Below are 17,630 nucleotides of genomic sequence, written 5' to 3' on the forward strand. Positions count from 1 at the left end.
ACCAATGTTTAAAATAATCCAGTTTAAATGTTAAAACTCCCTGTCATAATATCATCGGTGCAGCGTAACTCTGCCTTCCAGGCATCCCAACCTCAGAAGTAGGCTACAAATAAGCTATTGCCAGGATAGACCAGAAATGTCAAATGATAACCTGGTGGCATTGGAGGAAAAAAAATATATTAAACTAAGTAGGCCTACTGTAAGATGACATTCATTTTATAAGAAAAGGTTTTGCTCCGACTTAGTTTAAACAATAAAATTATGTACACCGCATGCTTATGTTGGTCATTGTGATTGATTATTGTCAAACCTTAAACTTCAAGATAGAAGAATATGTTAATTTTATTGTCATCAACATCTATAAGTAACACTATGACTTACCACCACATTTCTGTACATGGATTCCACCGTAATTTTGTATTACATTTTCCTACAATTAATAGAGCCTATGAAATCCCGATAGTCAGTTTAACTAATAACTCCACTAATCTTGATATTAAATTAACTCCAAACAGTTCATTTCTCCTTATTGATCTTAAATATCACCATATGAAGAGTTCGTGGGAAAAACGATGAATGTCACATTTCTGTTAAGGATTAGATAATGATCTAATTGAGTATGTAACTGCAAGATGTAGTGCTGTTTCTATAGAAAATAAAGGAAATGATTACTGTATTAGTGGTGATGATTCTTCTTTTTACCTTTTTTCATAAGAACAACATTAAACATTAAATTTTGTAGTGATCCATCAACCTTAGCAAAACTGTGGCATTCATCGTTTTTCCCGCGAACTCTTCATATGTTATTGTTACTACTACTTTTAAGATCAGACTTCACTCACTCCATTCCTGCACTCTATTCTTTCTAACATAATTTACCTATAATTACGATCTTCTTACTTTAGCCTTTTACATTTTATAAATTTCAAGTCATTGTAACAATATACTATTTTTCATGCAGTATGTTCTATTGTTATTGAGTTACTTATGGCTTTTAAGGAACCCGGAGGTTCATTGTCGCCCTCACATAAGCCCGCCATCGGTCCCTATCCTGAGCAAGATTAATCCAATCTCTACAATCATATCCCACCTCCCTCAAATCTATTTTAATAATATCCTCCAGTCTGTGTCTCGGCCTCCCCAAATGTCTTTTTCCCTCCTGTCTCTCAACTAACATGCTATATGCATTTTTGGATTCTCCCATTGTTAATGAATAGGCCTACTCTTTCAGAATATCCTTCTTAAATTTGAACTATCTATCCTATTTAAAATCACTATACTAATACTTTACTAACTCCCTTCCCTAATTAGGCAAAAGAAAAAAATTGCAATAGACCTACCTACTTAGTCTAACACTCAATATTCACACGGCTTTACTCACTGGGATCCTGTTCTTAATGTACACCATTTCAATAATCTTGATAAACCTTGACATAAATTTCAAGTACACTTTGGTCATCTATTCCTTAACCTCAAACAACACTTTAACCTCAACACGATTTACAAACATTACATCATCAAACTACTGTATTACCGTATGTTAATTTTAAGTGTTATTTCCGTTTCTGACATTTTTATAGATAGAGTAATATAATTATATGAATATATCTCGCGACCAGAATATTGCACCTATGAAATGAAAATATAAAAATTGGAAATTTACCCTCCGAAGAGGTGAAAAAATTCAAATATCTTGTAGCAACAGTAATAATTAATATAAATGACATTCGGGAGGAAGTTAAACGCAGAATAAATAATATGGGAAATGCCTGTTATTATTCGGTCTGCTGTCAAAAAATCTGAAAGAATTTATAAAACAATTATATTAATGGTTGTTCTGTATTGTTGTAAAACTTGGAATCTCAATTTGAGAGGAGAACAGAGATTAGAGTGTTTGAGAATAAGATTCTTAGGAAAATATTTGGGGTTGAGAGGGATGAAGTTACACAACGCAGAACTGCATGCATTATATTCTTCACCTGGCATAATTAGGGACATGAAATCCAGACGTTTGAAATGAGCAGGGCATGTAGCATGTATGAGCGAATCCAGAAATGCATATAAGTAGAGTGTTAGTTGGGAGGCTGGAGGGAAAAAGACCTTTTGGGAGGCTGAGACGTAGATGGGAGGATACTATTAAAATGTAAGTATTTAAAGGAGGTGGGATATGATGATAGAGACTGAATTAATCTTGCACAGGATAGGGACCGATGGCAGGCTTATGTGAGGGCGACAATGAACCTCCGGGTATCTTGAAAGCCATAAGTAAGTAAGTGTAATATAATTCCTTATATTGAAAGTGAAGTTTAGTATAAAATAAGTACCATTACGGAGAACAAGGAACTAAAAAAAGAGTAAAAATATCTCGCTGTCAGAGATCACTTTATTACTATAGTCAGTAAAAGAGACGAAATGTACAGTATAATTGGAAATAAGAGGACAGAGAGTATGACTGTTAAAGAGAAAGAATTGGCATGGAAAGTAAATTGTTCAATGATGTTGGTTTAGGTTGTGTAGTAAGGGATTGGAAAACACTCAGAGAAAAACATGGAGATCTGAAGAAAACATGTAAAAATAAATACGCAGACAAGAATAAATTTATCAGTTACAGGAGGTGGACTCACTTTATACTAATTTAATTACTGAAACAGATGTTACTTGAGAATTTGCAAGTTAAAGCTTTTGATTGAATCCCTATCAGACAGCACTAAATTCATTTATGGAGGAAGATTTAACGGTTACAAAAACATCCGTATAATAATAATTGAAAGTGGTCCTAACGGTAACAATGAGTATTATTATGTTGTACTGAAGTACATATGATATTTCTGTACAGGAATTCTGCGTTACCATAATGTTCTCTGTTCTACCCATCCTTCATCATACAATAACAATGAGAACGTATGTAGTCAAACAATGATATTAACTTATGACTAGAGTCCTGACGTTTAGGCATTTATAACAGTTAAAATAGGCAGGCAAAAAAAAAGCACAATAAATTTTGAAAAAGGCATAATATATTTTAGCAATAAATTTAAATTATATAAACATAACTCACATTTTTACTTCGTACTGTAGTTGATACATGTTGACTTACAAAATATTTTTCTTTTCACAAACCTTACATAACAAAACTGTTCCATCGGTTGAAAACACATGGGCACCAAATTCACTAACGTAAACATGAAGTTTACTTTTCAATGGTTTACTGAATTTAGGCATTCTAGCTAACCGAGCTTATACCTTCTGTCACCCGACAATAACTGACTCTTCCTCACTCAAATTTCTTTCTACTACAATAATAAACACGTGTAGCACAAAATTATAGCAGTAAGATTTTAAAATATGAAAGCAAACAGTTGAAAATGCTACGTGACAATTCTATGAAAACGGGCTAATATTTAAAATTACAAAGATGATTGTTGGTGGTGTTGTGAAGTCATGACATTATATTTTTGTCGATCATTATTCATATTACACCAATAGTATTAAAGTACGATTATTAGCAGATTAAGCACCGAAATAAATTACTTTTATTTATTCTTGTTTCTAAAGTGTGTCATTGTTTCATATATTTAAATTTCATACACAATATATTACAATTAACTAGAAAATTACAAATAAACAAAAAATATTGCATATATTATTTTAATGTACCGAAGTATATATGATATTTCCATGCACCTCAGCACATGTGTGGACTTCGGTCCTGCGTTCATAGACATCTATGACGTAGTGCAGAGGGCGGCCACTAGAGGGAACCCAAGAGTTGGAGCTTAATCTGAGACGATTCTAACCGGCGTCGGAGTTGTATCCGGTGTGGCTTAGTGGATAAAGCATCAGCATGTAGAGCTGAAAACCCGGGTTCAAATCCCGGCGCCGGAGAGAATTTTTCTCCGTTCCATTACTCTTTCATCGTAAAAAATATTGCTTTAAAATGACAAAAAAGGCATTTACTATTGAACACCTTAGACGGCAAAATAAAAATTGGCTCTACTACTTTGATTTACCACACTTATATCTATGAAAATAATGATTTACTTCCACCCAGTAAAAAAGGTATTTTGCCAAACATCCGGGCTCTACAGTTTATATCTTAACAGAAAATCAAGTGATCCCTGCTGACTTTTTCTACGCTGAAAGTCCTACACACAGCAGCACCCAGTTCCACATGAGACATCTTCGAAAACCTACATCAATCCCTCTCAGGTCTAAAAGAGCAGCAATAAAGAATCATTTAATGAAACACTGGCAGGAAAGAAACTTGAGATTTTGTCAAAGACAAACAAGAATTAGGCTACTTAAATTACTTCGAAAAGTAGTGGAAGTCCAGTTTAAATTTAAAAGGAGGAACATGCATTACATAAGGAAGAATGTACTTCAAGGGAGAAGAATATGACAGAAAAACACGGTGGAAAAAAAAAAGGTCAGCTTAAATGTAAGAAACAAAGTAATGAACTTCGAAATAAAAAAATAAAAAATTTTAGTAATGAATTTTCAGTTATACTGAATTAATTAACTCATATACAGTAGACCTATATACTCGTACATATTATTAATAATGTTATAATTAATTTGTTTTATAATTGAATCAGAAGATGCAATATGGTGACATGTGACAAAAAACAAATTTTAAAGGAGACTATAAAAACTTTCTAATTTCTGCAAATCATGTTCTGTACATATATAAACATTAAGTTACACGTGTCAGTTCACAATTTTCGAGTTTACAAAGTCTGATATCTGTGTGTTTCTAGTAGGGAATAAAGAAATTAATGTTTATGGTGTACATGCCACCTTTTTGCAAATTACGATCTTTCTGAGGATCTATTAGACATCTTCGTCACGAATTATAATTGAATGCAATTTCTCTATTAAATTGCTTATATTACAATACAGTACAGTTATTTTTTATTTACATGATTTTCTTACTATGTTTTTAGTGTTTTCTTCTTCTTCTTCCTCTTCTTCTTCTTCTTCTTCTTCTTCTTCTTCTTCGTCATTCACTGTCGCTTGTGTCAGAATGTTGTTTTCTATCGTTTGAAGTAGAGGCCATTGTACAGGGTTGTTTCCGATCTCTGATAACAAATTTGAATGACATCGTGTGCTTTAGGAATCACACCGACAGCTGAATTGCGGCGAGAGGTGACAGACCAGTAGTGAGTGGTTTCATAATCAGAGTGCACGGTGTATCACAGTAGCAATACCCAAGAAAATCGAGCCTTATGGGAGGGGTACATAACAGTTCTTTCCGATGCCAAATACAATTACGTGAAAATCATAGGAGCCTGCAAAAAGCATGGTTTCGTTATTTCCAAGAAAGGCATCTTGTGTGTACCTAATAAAACTGGTAAAGCTCGGCTGGTGTTAATTCCAGAGTGGAAAAAGCATGTAAATCCATCTCCCGTCGCAAGTCGCCACACCCCACGAGATGATACAAATTAATTCCATTCAATCTTTATCAATCTTATTAAGTACATAGAAGATGCCTTTCTTGTAAATAACGAAACCTCGTTTATTGCAGGCTTCTTTTATTTTCACTTAACTGTACTTGGCATTGGAAAGGGTCGTAATGCAACCCTTCCGAAAAGGCTCGATTTTCTTGGGAATTTCTGCTGTGAGTCGCCGTGCACTCCGACTATGAGATCATTCACTACTGGTCTGTCGCCTCGCGCCACAGTTCAGCTGTCGTGTGACTCCTGACGCACATGATGTCACTCAAATTCGTTATCAGAGATCTGAAACAACCCTGTAAAAGCTCACAGTAATGTTCATACTCATCAGAATCATATTTTAACACCTTTATATCAAAATTTTTTTCTTATCAATTGAAATATTTCAATTGTATGCATGTTCAGTTAGAAGACTGATGACTTGAGCGTTGGACGTAAGCAGCGTGAATGTATGCTTTTCGAGTCCATCGATGAAAGGCCTTGTTGTCACCTCTCTCTTCACATTCTTTGTCAAAAGAGATATATTTAAATTCATTAATTTCAAAAGATGCTTTTTCATTTTTTGGAACATGTCTTCCAGAGGACTCAACTGAAAGACAGTTCCTTCTGTAATATGTTTCCCATCAAGACTAAACGTTATCGGTTGTTTCATGGTTCGAGTATGTTAAAGGAAACCTGCCATAAGTTCATGATTTTAGCATTAGTCCTCCATAATGTTCAACCATTAGTTATGGTCTGACAGCCAAAAAAGTGATTTTATTTGGCCGAAGTACCTATCGCAGTACAAAAACGAATGCCCACGAATGAAGAAATACTACTGTATGTGATGGTTTTAAATACCTATAGGCCTATAGTCTACAACAGAATATACAAATCACACCAGCTGATCACAGGGACCAACATTATTCATACTTTGCATGAAGGTGATATGTGCTGCACATGTCCCATTTTTGCTTCTTGTCAAGAATTCCTGACTGCTTTTTCGTGCATACGCTGTGCCTCTACATGTCACCTTTTTGCATGATATTGTGTCTATCTTTGTAGAACTTAAATCCGTTAAAAAGTGAAAATAGCAAAAAAAAAAAAAAAAAAAATCACACGTCACTTTTTTTAATTTTCCGATTCAATTGGTCAATAGATTGTAATTGAAGATTAAAATTGGATAATGATCTGGGCACTAATATAAGCTTAATGCTATTACTTTCCTATTTGTTTTATCCTTAATGATTGTCAAATATACTTCTGGTTTGTTCTGCTGCATTGTGGAACGTTCTGTTCTTGAAGAATCTCATTCACATAATTAATTGCGTTCAATTTTATTCGTCTTACAGCAGAAACGCCTCCATTTTCGTTGTAAGCAATATTATGTATGACAACTGTTGTTATTATTACACATTCAGCTCTGTTAAGTTGAAGCCTTATTCCAGTGGCAAAAACCGGAAATCTTGGTTTTCAAATTCCATAGAATCTTTCTATTGGCTTTTGGATAATGATTCTTGAAATAGTCTTTATTTTAAATTTTGTGGATTTGCTAATGATGTAATCAGATAATTTTGTACAATATATCAGTGTAAAACTCTCCAGCTTCGAATGTTCTCTTGAGATTTGAGGAGTTGAAGATGTATGAATCATGTGCAGAACCAAGCCACCTAACTACTGTATTATCTCTTATTACCAAAGATGAAACAATTTAAATTATGGTTTATTTAATGACGCTCGCAACTGCCGAGTTTATATCAGCGTCGCCGGTGTGCCGGAATTTTGACCCGCAGGAGTTCTTTTACATGCCAGTAAATCTACTGACATGAGCCTGTCGCACTTGAGCATAGGCCTACTTAAACGCCATCGACCTGGGCCGGGATCGAATCCGCAACCTCGAGCACCCAAAGATGAATCGCATACAGCTTGAACATTGAGAAAAAGCCCTTGTAATTCCTGAAGATTTCAGTATTTTCACCAATTGGATTTTTATTTTAACATGTGTACTGTCAATCTCACATAGCCTATGCTGTTTTGGGAAATGAGTTATTTCATAAAATCCATGTTTAACTATTAATGTTGCTAATATGATTGATAGAGGACATAAACGTGCAAGAGCTCTTGCACTTTTTTTTGTAACATTACGCCATTGTGATCTCCAACATTTAAAAGGTACTGTAGCTAATTATTTGAAATATAGAACCATAATGCAACAACAAACATATTATCAGCTGAAAGAGCAAAAGGGGCACAAGCTAAAAAAAGAAGCAGCAGTTGTAAGATGGCGTCACCCCTGTGCGAGTGTACCACTGTCGAGTAGCGCTCCGCTATACGAATTTTTCACATTTAATTTCATTTTCAATACTATATGAAACTACTACTTCTGTTCTCTGTTTGTGAATTCTGAACCTATTAAAGAACTCATATTAATCCCACTTCTCAAAATGATTAACCCGTGTTTGAATACATCTTTATTTCCTTGGTCTTACTGTTATAGGCTTATCATAGTCATCTTCATCAATTAGGACTACTTACTTACTTACTTTCAAATGGCTTTTAAGGAACCCGGAGGTTCATTGCTGCCCTCACATAAGCCCGCCATCGGTCCCTATCTTGTGCAAGATTAATCCAGTGTCTATTATCATATCCCACCTTCCTCAATTCTACTTTAATATTATCCTCCCACCTACGTCTCGGCCTCCACAAAGGTCTTTTTCCCTCCGGTCTTCCAACTAACACTCTCTCTCTCTCTCTCTCTCTCTCTATATATATATATATATATATATATATATATATATATATATATATATATGCATTTTTGGATTCGCCTATACGTGCTACATGCCCTGCTCATCACAAACATCTGGATTTAATGTTCCTAAATTATGTCAGGTGAAGAATACAATGCGTGCAGTTCTGCGTTGTGTAACTTTCTCCATTCTTCTGTAACTTCATCCCTCTTAGCCCCAAATATTTTCCTAAGAAACTTATTCTCAAACACCCTTAATCTCTGTTCCTTTCTCAAAGTGAGAGTTCAAGTTTCACAACCGTACAGAACAACATAGGCTACATAACTGTTTTATAAATTCTAACTTTAAAACTTTTTTACAGCAGACTGGATGACAAAAGCTTCTCAACCGAATAATAACAGGCATTTCCCATATTTATTCTGCGTTTAATTTCCTCCCGAGTGTCATTTATATTTGTTACTGTTTATCTTCATCAATTTCATTTAATATATCATTAAGTTCTTCAATTTATGAATTGCTATTCCCCTTTTCTGCAAAGCTGTTTCACAATATTGGGAATAGGCCTAGTTCGACTTGCATAACTTTAACTTTATAGCAGAACAATTTTTGAACTCATATGTAGAGATGGACGAAAATCTCGTAAACATTTTGTATGGGGAAAGTATCCAAATTATGTATATTTCATTAGCCCCTATATGAAGGCCAATATCGGATTTTCATTTCAAACTTCCCAGTGTAAATAACTATATACTGTCCGAGCGCCAACTCTGAAACCGCTGCAGGACTGCGACGTGGAACCCTGCTGACTGCACTGCACTGCACCTGCTGAGTCACGTCTCCCCGCTCCCCACTTCCTCAGATAGCGCGGTTTCAGAGCTGGCGGTCAGGCAGTATTTATTTCAATTAATTTAATTTAAAAAAATCTCAATTTAGATATTATGGGGAAGTTTAAAACCAGTGTTAGTTGCAGTTTAAGGTTCAATTTATCCCCACCCACTTTGAAATTTAAAATGACACTTCTATTTTATTACAACTTATATTCGAAAATTATTTAAATTTGCTTTTACTTCTCATTCAATTGTCCTCACAGCTTTTGTTTCTTATTGTCGCCAGTGCTGTAATTGGAAACAAATTTTAGTGGGTACTGTTGAAATCTCCTTGGTCAGGCTAGTTTCTGTATGGACTCATACTGTACTTCTTTTCCAAGATTACTTCTTCGTCATGCAGATTTCCTTCCAGATCGCAGCCACAATTGCCCATAAGGCAAGAAATTAAACGGTGACATTGGTGGACCTACACGTTTTAGGAACAAAAGTCTCGGAACTCTTTTACTGGAAGAGTAATCCTTTTTTAGGTTACATATCGTTCATTACACTAATGCTCATTCACATTCTTCAGTTGAAATTGGAATAAAATCTATAACATATAACTGGACTCAAGATTCGTGAACGCACGAAAATAATACATTTTCCCTCTAGCGACCTGGTAGCATCACATTTGAGCGAGTTTTAAAATGAGCGACTCAGTGTAGCAGAATTATTGAGTCGCCACATCTTGAGGATTCATGCCATAAAGTTAGTGTTAATTACTTATAGAAATATACGGCGGCATGCAAGCTTGAAACTAAAAAACTACAACTAGCCTACTCCTGAAGTGCCAGACCATGGTTTTCGATAAAACAACGAATGGACAAGCGTTTAAGCAAAGGATATGAGATGCCAGCCGCTACTTTTATGCCAGATATCAAAATCAAAATGTTTTCAAATAGGCCTCAATTTCAAAGTATATTAAAGACTATTTAAAAATAATTAATATATTTTCGAGTCTATATTTTATTCCGGTACGGTAACAGCGAGTTTTTAGTTTAGACGGTACGACGTACCGCCCCAACAGCCCAACTACAGCACTGATTGTCTTCTGAAAAACCTGGATTGTTGTTATTTTCAGTTGGTTGTTTACTAAGTTAAATGGTCAAAATGCGTTTCATTTTTGACTAGATATTAATACAGCATTGCCATTGTAACAAAACCATACGTAAATAACGGACATCCAAACTTTGCCTTTTATTATCCTCTATTATGTTTTAGATGTTTAAAAAGTATTTTTATAATACACAACCATAATAGCCTATTCCTCAATGTTAGTTTTTGTTATTACCTGAAATAAGATAAGTGAACAAATAAATGAGATGTATGAACATTTGAATATTCTTTCAATTTTAATTATCATAATATAGGCACAGTCTAGTAACTTATATACAGTCACGAAGCTCAATGTGTAGGGAATATGCATCCATAGATAGTTGCTCACCACTAGGATCGCTACTATCGCCTCATTACAGACAATGTGAAATAGTACCGACACAGTCTATTGTTTCTAGTACTTGCTAGTACCCTCAACAACTCAAGTTTTTTGACTGTATAATCTAGACTGTGATAGATTTCAAAGTGGGGTACGGAGGGTGAAATCTTAAATGAAATTAACACTTGTTTTAAACTTCCGCCTCATTATCTACATTGACATGTTCTTTCTGTTTAAATTAAATAGTTATTTATATTGGGAAATTTTGAAATGAAAACCCTGTAAATGCCCTTCCGGTGCACAAACTTCATTCTTGTCTGATCGTTCAATGTCGTCTTACTTTCTAGTGTTCATTGCTACTTCGATTACCAATAGGGTTGCCAAATTTTTTTGAAGAAAATACGGGAGACTAAGGAATCGACAAAATTTTACATATAAAATAGACAAATTATTTGGTTTAGTTACTAAAAAACAACTTTATTCTGCACTTTGGCAGCTAGGCTTAAATTAAGAGTATTTTGAGACAGATTTTGTGTCGCGTAACAGTTGAAGTCGACTGCAGTTTTCAGCTCTGATTTGAATAAATGTGTCGTGCTCATTTTTCGAACATCTGTCCAATTATTGTTCATGAGATGAAACACCCTCTTTGTATGAGCATTACTACTTGGCATGCTTAGAACAAAACTATATTTTTTTACAAATTTATAACATTAACACTACTTGAATTTAGACGAGTGAGTACTAAAACCCATTTCTGACTAGCGTTACTTAAAAAAAAGGTGCACATTTTAATGCATCTTTTGAACAACAAAATTCATCACATAATCAATCATCATTGACGGCAAAATCAATTGTTTAGAATAAAAATTATTACAATTATGCAAAAATAAAGGAGAAAAATACTCGAAGAGAAGAATAATACGGGAGAACCCGGGAAATACGGAAGGATTGGCAACCCTAATAGCCAAAAATGTTTTTTTTAAGTTAGCTAATAATGCTTCGATATACTTTCGACGTAGCTATGGCGACAAGAATATTTTTGTGATCTAGGATGTAGAGACACTATAATATCTGCTTAACTTATATATTTGCTGTAATTATTATTATTCAATTCTTCCAACGTCATTAGGCCTATTTCATCTTCTCAAAACATACATTGTATAATCGGAATATGGTTTTGCCCTCTGATTTATACCTGCCAATCTTCTGCTTATGTCCCCAGTACCTTGAATCACTGTTCTTTATATCTAGCCAGCGTAGGATAGTTTACTGCTTTTTCTTTTAGTTCAAGTGCACATTAATGTTATCAACTAACGTAAAATTATTTCCTTGAATAAATAAAATATAATTATTTGCAGGAACTGTGTATCTTGTCCGGGAGAAAATTGGAAGACTTAATCATTCATGTTGCCGCCGACTGCAGAAGCTGAGGTTCAGGAGCGGTGAGTAAAATTTTTATTCTTAATTGTTCATACATCTTATTCTTAGGCCTACAGTAAGAGTACCGAGGTAATTCAATAGGGAAATATCTGTAACTAAAATCTATTTTCTTTATTAGCCTATATTAAGCATTTCTTAGAAGGAACACGAGGTAAATATTTGAATCAGTATTTCTAAAAGGACTTTATTCCATTTATTGCAAGAATAAGTTAAGAACACTATCGTGCTCGTCTCATGTTTCTCTTAAAGGAAATTATTCCATGCATTTATTAAGATTTATACAAGCTTCAAAGCACTTAGAACACTTTGTAAGTGCCCAATTCTTGGAATGTCATTTTTATGGAGATCTGATTGCTGTTGTAATTTTAGACGTGATGATTCGTATTTCTCTTTTACGCAATCAATTTGTAGGGTAGGGAAAAAGATCAGGGTGTACCAGAAGTGGAAAACGAGTTACTTATTACGAATAGGTAATTAATACATGAGTAGGCTTATATCGTCATATGAAATATTACTGAGCTTAAACGATTAATGTCCGAGAAACACGCAGTTTAAAATTTGAGCATTGTATGAAAGAGCGTTCAGGGTCAAACTTTCAATTTGCTCTTCTAAACATTTTGCTTCACGTGACCCTTTTTTTCTCCTTTACCTCTCACTTGTTCTTGGCGGTATTGTGGTTATCACTCTGGTCACTTGATCAAAGGTTCTCGTGTTCAAACCTAAGAGAAGGCGATGAAATTCTTAGCTGGACTTCCTTCGGCATCGAGGTAGGCCAAAAGCTGGGAAGTCTCTGATAGAGGTCCTCAGTCAAAATACGTCTGTCATTTCACGCCCAGGTTGTATTTTCGACGTTGAATTATTTCTGCAGTAAAATGCGTTGTTATTAAAAAATTATAAATTTTAAAGCACAGAAGCAACTGAAATTGTTGAGTATGTTGATATAGAACTAACGATATAACCTACGAATAATGGTGAAATGGTAATTGCAGAAGAAACAGAAATATTTTTAAGCGTTTGCAGAAAATGTGTCCAGCATACTCTTTGTTCACAAATTGGTCTAATCTGAGGGAAGGAAAATCTAACCAGTTTGTTTGAAAATCTAACTCAAGATATGACCATCACCTATTACAGGCGTGTAGATTTCTTGTGTAGCTTGTCGAACCTCAGCCCAGTGTCATAAATTTACTGTTGGGGATTTTCCAACAATAGTTTCAACAATATTTTATATTTTTTTTTAATATTCGTTGCTTTTCACTAATTTTGAATGCGAGAATCTTAGATTTTTTTAAATCTAAACGATAACAGCTCCCTGTATTAACAGGCTGCGACAAAGACAGAGCATATTGTGCAATAGGCAGTTGGAAGTATAAATAATATACATATGTTTAAGTTTAAAGGAGTCACACAACAATGACAAGAAATGATTGACTGAATAATTAGGTACTAATTAATTTTATTTGAAGATCATTGTTGACCGTAGAGATGGTTTCGAAGTAGAAATATGGATCCTCTCAGGGCTGCAAGAACGATGTCGTCAATCGCTTTCTCTGTAGACCGAAACGTTGCCAGGTTTGGAAGATGAAACTGGGAATAGTTCCTCGCGCTCCAACCATAAGGCCTGTTACTTCAATTTGTTGTAGGTCGCATTTGTCCATGAAATATGGAACGGTACGTATATAGATGTCGTTTTCCCCCCCCCTATTTACATCTTCAGGTTGGATCTTTTGTTTGTTTGTTTGTTTTTTTTTTTTTCCAAATCTAGCGGTGGGTTCGATGATGTGGCCATTGTTGTTATTTGGTGGGATGGTTATCATGTCTATTCTTCTTTTACGGCCATTGTCTGCCAGTCCGTGTACTTCTTCCAACACTTGAAAATTTATTGATCTAAACTGTTCGGCGATCATCGAACGAATTCTATGGTGTCGTGAGTTACGGAGTACTTCACCGTGCGGACAATAGCCCGGGACATGTGCAAGTGTTTCTGGCTCTCTGTGGCATCTTCGATAGAGGATGTTGTCCCTAGTCCTGATCGGAACGTGTGCAGTCATTTTAATAGGTCACGATGTCGTACTCGGGAATTCGCCGGAGTAAACTCGCTGTATAGCTCTACGCCGAGACCTTTCTGAGGTAGGTTAGCCCGCATCGCGGTAACCAATTAGTCATCCAAAAATGAGTTAATAAAATAATCTTAACATAATGTTTTAGTTAAGGAGACTTATTCCATATAAGCCTAGTAAACTTCATAATTACAAAGATTGAACTTTTTTTGTAAGAGAGGGAGGTTGCATTTTATATTGACAGTTACTTACAGTTATAATATTGGTCGATGTAACACATATTTATAATGTAACAATCTGTTAACATATCAGACAAAATAGTTGTTGAAATATTTGGTCAATAGAACAGTTTGGGGAAAATATTTTCTTTTTTTTTTTTTACTGTAAGTAGTATTAAGTTCTGTAACATCGAATGTTGATCTCTTTTCTTTTTGAAATGCTGAACTTCGAGAGCACGTCATTTTTAAGTACATTTGTAATTAAGATATTATTCGGGTAGTCTGTTGTAATTAAGTTTTCTGGTATATTCCTTAAAATTTTTAAGTGAATGTCCAACTATGTAATAGACTTATTTATAGGTAGTGATTAAGCAATTAGGAGGCCTAAATTGTATTTGAGGATTTAAAATTTATCAATGTATTAGTACACATAAATAGGCCTATCATATGTATTTTTAGTAACTGTGAGGGAAACGGATTTTTACAATAGATTAATAGTAATTACACAAGAAATCAAGAAAAGGGGCTTAGGCTTAATTTTCCAGTCCTTTTCTATATAAGCTTAGTAGTATATCGAAATGATAGCCGTCCAAATCTTGAATTTAAATATCGGCATCCTAATCAATTCAAATTAACAAAAAAGAAAATGTAAAGTAATGTTAGAAAAATACGTAATGAAATTTGAAAAAATAATATTCTGCGACAAGATGTGGTAGCTATCAAAACGATAAAAATGTATTAAAAATAAATAATATACACTGAATATTACAAAGATTAATAGAGATGGTGTTTGATGGTATTCAATGAAGATTTTAAAATGATTGATGCAATTGTCTGAAGGGTATTTTCAGAACCTTTAATTTTCTGAGGATCTCCAATGTAATTTTGGGAATTGTTCCTGGCGCACCAAACATAAGTCCAATGACATTCCAATCTTGAATATTATATTTATGACTGAGATCATCACAGCATGGAAGATAAATAGCGCGTTCTCTTCATGTACTTGCTTTAGGTTGATCTTCATTAATTTCAAACCTTACTGTTAGGTCAAGAATGAGACCAGTTTTTTTTTATTTCGGTCAATTATTATGTCAGCACGCCATGTAGATCCTTACGTAGAACGACATTGACCTTCCTCATATACTTCGTATTCACCATGTTCCCTTAATCTGTTAGAAATTCTTGAGCGGACTGTGTAATGTCTGTCAATTCGCAGTAATTCGCCATGAGGGCAGAAACCTAGAAACTATGTTGTTAAAAACGTATGTGGAAATCTAAGAGTGGTAGCCTTCATATGTGTTCAAAGCAATGCTTTTGAACTGAACATGCAAAGGCCATAATGAATGGACGGTTTAAAAAAAATCATTAAATAAGACACGACAAACTATGACCTATGTTACAATTTCAAGAACGGTGCATAAAACTAGGAGTATATAAAAACAAATGTCAACTAATCACTACAATATAAACAAATAAATTACTACTAACATGAAAAAGTGATTCAATAGGTATATCTTTAGCTATCTTCACAGTAAGTTATAGGGATTAACACTGCGTTTCTTATGTAGGTCTATTTGTGTTTTAGGGCCTACGTTTAAAAAGAAGTTGCTTCGGACTTGAAACAAATTAATTTATCATTATTATTGGACAAAAAATGTATTTATTAAGCTGAATTCATTTTCATATTTTTTGTGGTTAGATCTATGGTGGAGTATGTCAATACATTTTATCTCAATACCTGAATATGAATTAAAGAAAGATTTGTAGTGTCAACATTTTTTTAAATTTTATCTTCGTAGGATATTCAAAATCTAGACTACTTATTCAAATTACGCTTTGATGATAGTGAATCTGATAATATAGGCTACGAATTAGGCCTAACTCATAAGTTACTTAATATTGCAATGAAAAGATAAGGCAGGAAATACGCCTTTGGCGAACAGGTATACTTTATAGTTGCTTTGTCCGTCGCTAATAGATTTCACAATCAATATTAACCACTTCCCTACATTTAAAGGCTTAGTTTATTTGTATTTGTGAGTGTTTGTATTTATTACAATATATTGAAATGAAGATGGTACTGGTTGCTCCTCAAATTACACGCAGTCTGAAAGAAAAAGTAAGGTATAGCTATTTCAATTCCAGGTGGAATCCAATAGGCAGGGAACTGTATGAAAAAAAAAAAAAAAACTTGTGTAAATAACAATTGCTTTGTGTGAATATATTTTTATTTCAAATTTGCATGCTTAATACACCAGAAGATGAACATAACATTACTCTGGAATACAAAATTTAAAATTTGGAAGACATTAACATGGAATAATGTAATCCTGTTGCTATAATAGAACATTACATTCAAAACTACATATTACAGATTCTAAATAAGGTAAGAGCAAAATAGGTCTATATCATTTAAAAAAATTCGTCTTATTAAATCCAATTACATAAACCATGAGCATTAGCCAAGTCAGAAACCATTTTATAAGTAGATACAGCAAACACAAGGACTTACTTCATTTTGTAGATAGGCCTATGGCAGAAAAAACCTGATGAATTTCAAATTGCATTTCATAATTACGAATATATGAATTATTTTATACAAATTAAAGGAAATCAAATGTAATTTTCGTCATCAAAAATTTTCACTTCAATCTTTTATATCTTATCATGAACTTCCGCGTTGCTCGCTTTAAAAGATCTACTGGTAATGAAATAATTTTTAGCGGATAGCGATTTTCAGGTTGCCGGTGACTGAGTTGGGTACTTTTTAAAATTAATATGCAATTTTAATTTCTGTAGGGAGAATCTTGAATTGAGATAGTTTCAGAAAAAAATAATTACATAATTCTAGAATACATTTTGAAAGAATGAAAACCTTATTAAAAAAATTGAAATATTTCATTTTTACATAATGAACGACACAAAATATTTCTGAATTTCCTAGACTTATTAATAAATGTAGGCTTTCAAAACTATTGCACGAAGTCTGTAACATTTTCAAGTTGTTATCGACCTAATTAAATTGATGAAATGCATTAAGTTTGTCTGCCAAGTCCTTCACATTCATATATCACAAACTTCACCGGGTAGGCCTAATTCATAACCATGAGAGAGCAATTGTCAAATGTAGATCTAGCAAGTGACCAAAATAATAATGTAATTTCCTTGGGAGATATCATAAAAAGGAGGTCCTTTATAAACAGCTAGGCGTGGATAACATAATATCTGAATTTTAATAATCAAGCAAGACAGTTAACTAAATTGGACAGTTGAACCATCTCTTTGCACAACATTGTCAGATTTTCTTTAGTTTCGCCTATATTTTGAATTTAAACATATTATTAATTTGATTACAAATTTAATTTATAGGCTATAGCATATTAGGATACAGAATTTTATTATTGCAATGCATTCTCGTACTAATTTGGCATG

At 33.9% G+C, this 17,630-nt stretch overlaps 1 non-coding gene across 1 annotated transcript; it reads left to right on the forward strand.

The window, feature by feature from the left end:
- The first annotated feature begins 3,813 nt into the window (after positions 1-3,813).
- On the forward strand, positions 3,814-3,885 carry TRNAY-GUA (transfer RNA tyrosine (anticodon GUA)). The gene has a single exon. It is a non-coding gene; the product is annotated as a tRNA-Tyr (tRNA).
- Positions 3,886-17,630: the final 13,745 nt, after the last annotated feature.

The sequence above is a fragment of the Periplaneta americana genome, chromosome 4 (assembly GCF_040183065.1).
Source record: "Periplaneta americana isolate PAMFEO1 chromosome 4, P.americana_PAMFEO1_priV1, whole genome shotgun sequence".
Lineage (NCBI taxonomy): Eukaryota > Metazoa > Arthropoda > Insecta > Blattodea > Blattidae > Periplaneta > Periplaneta americana.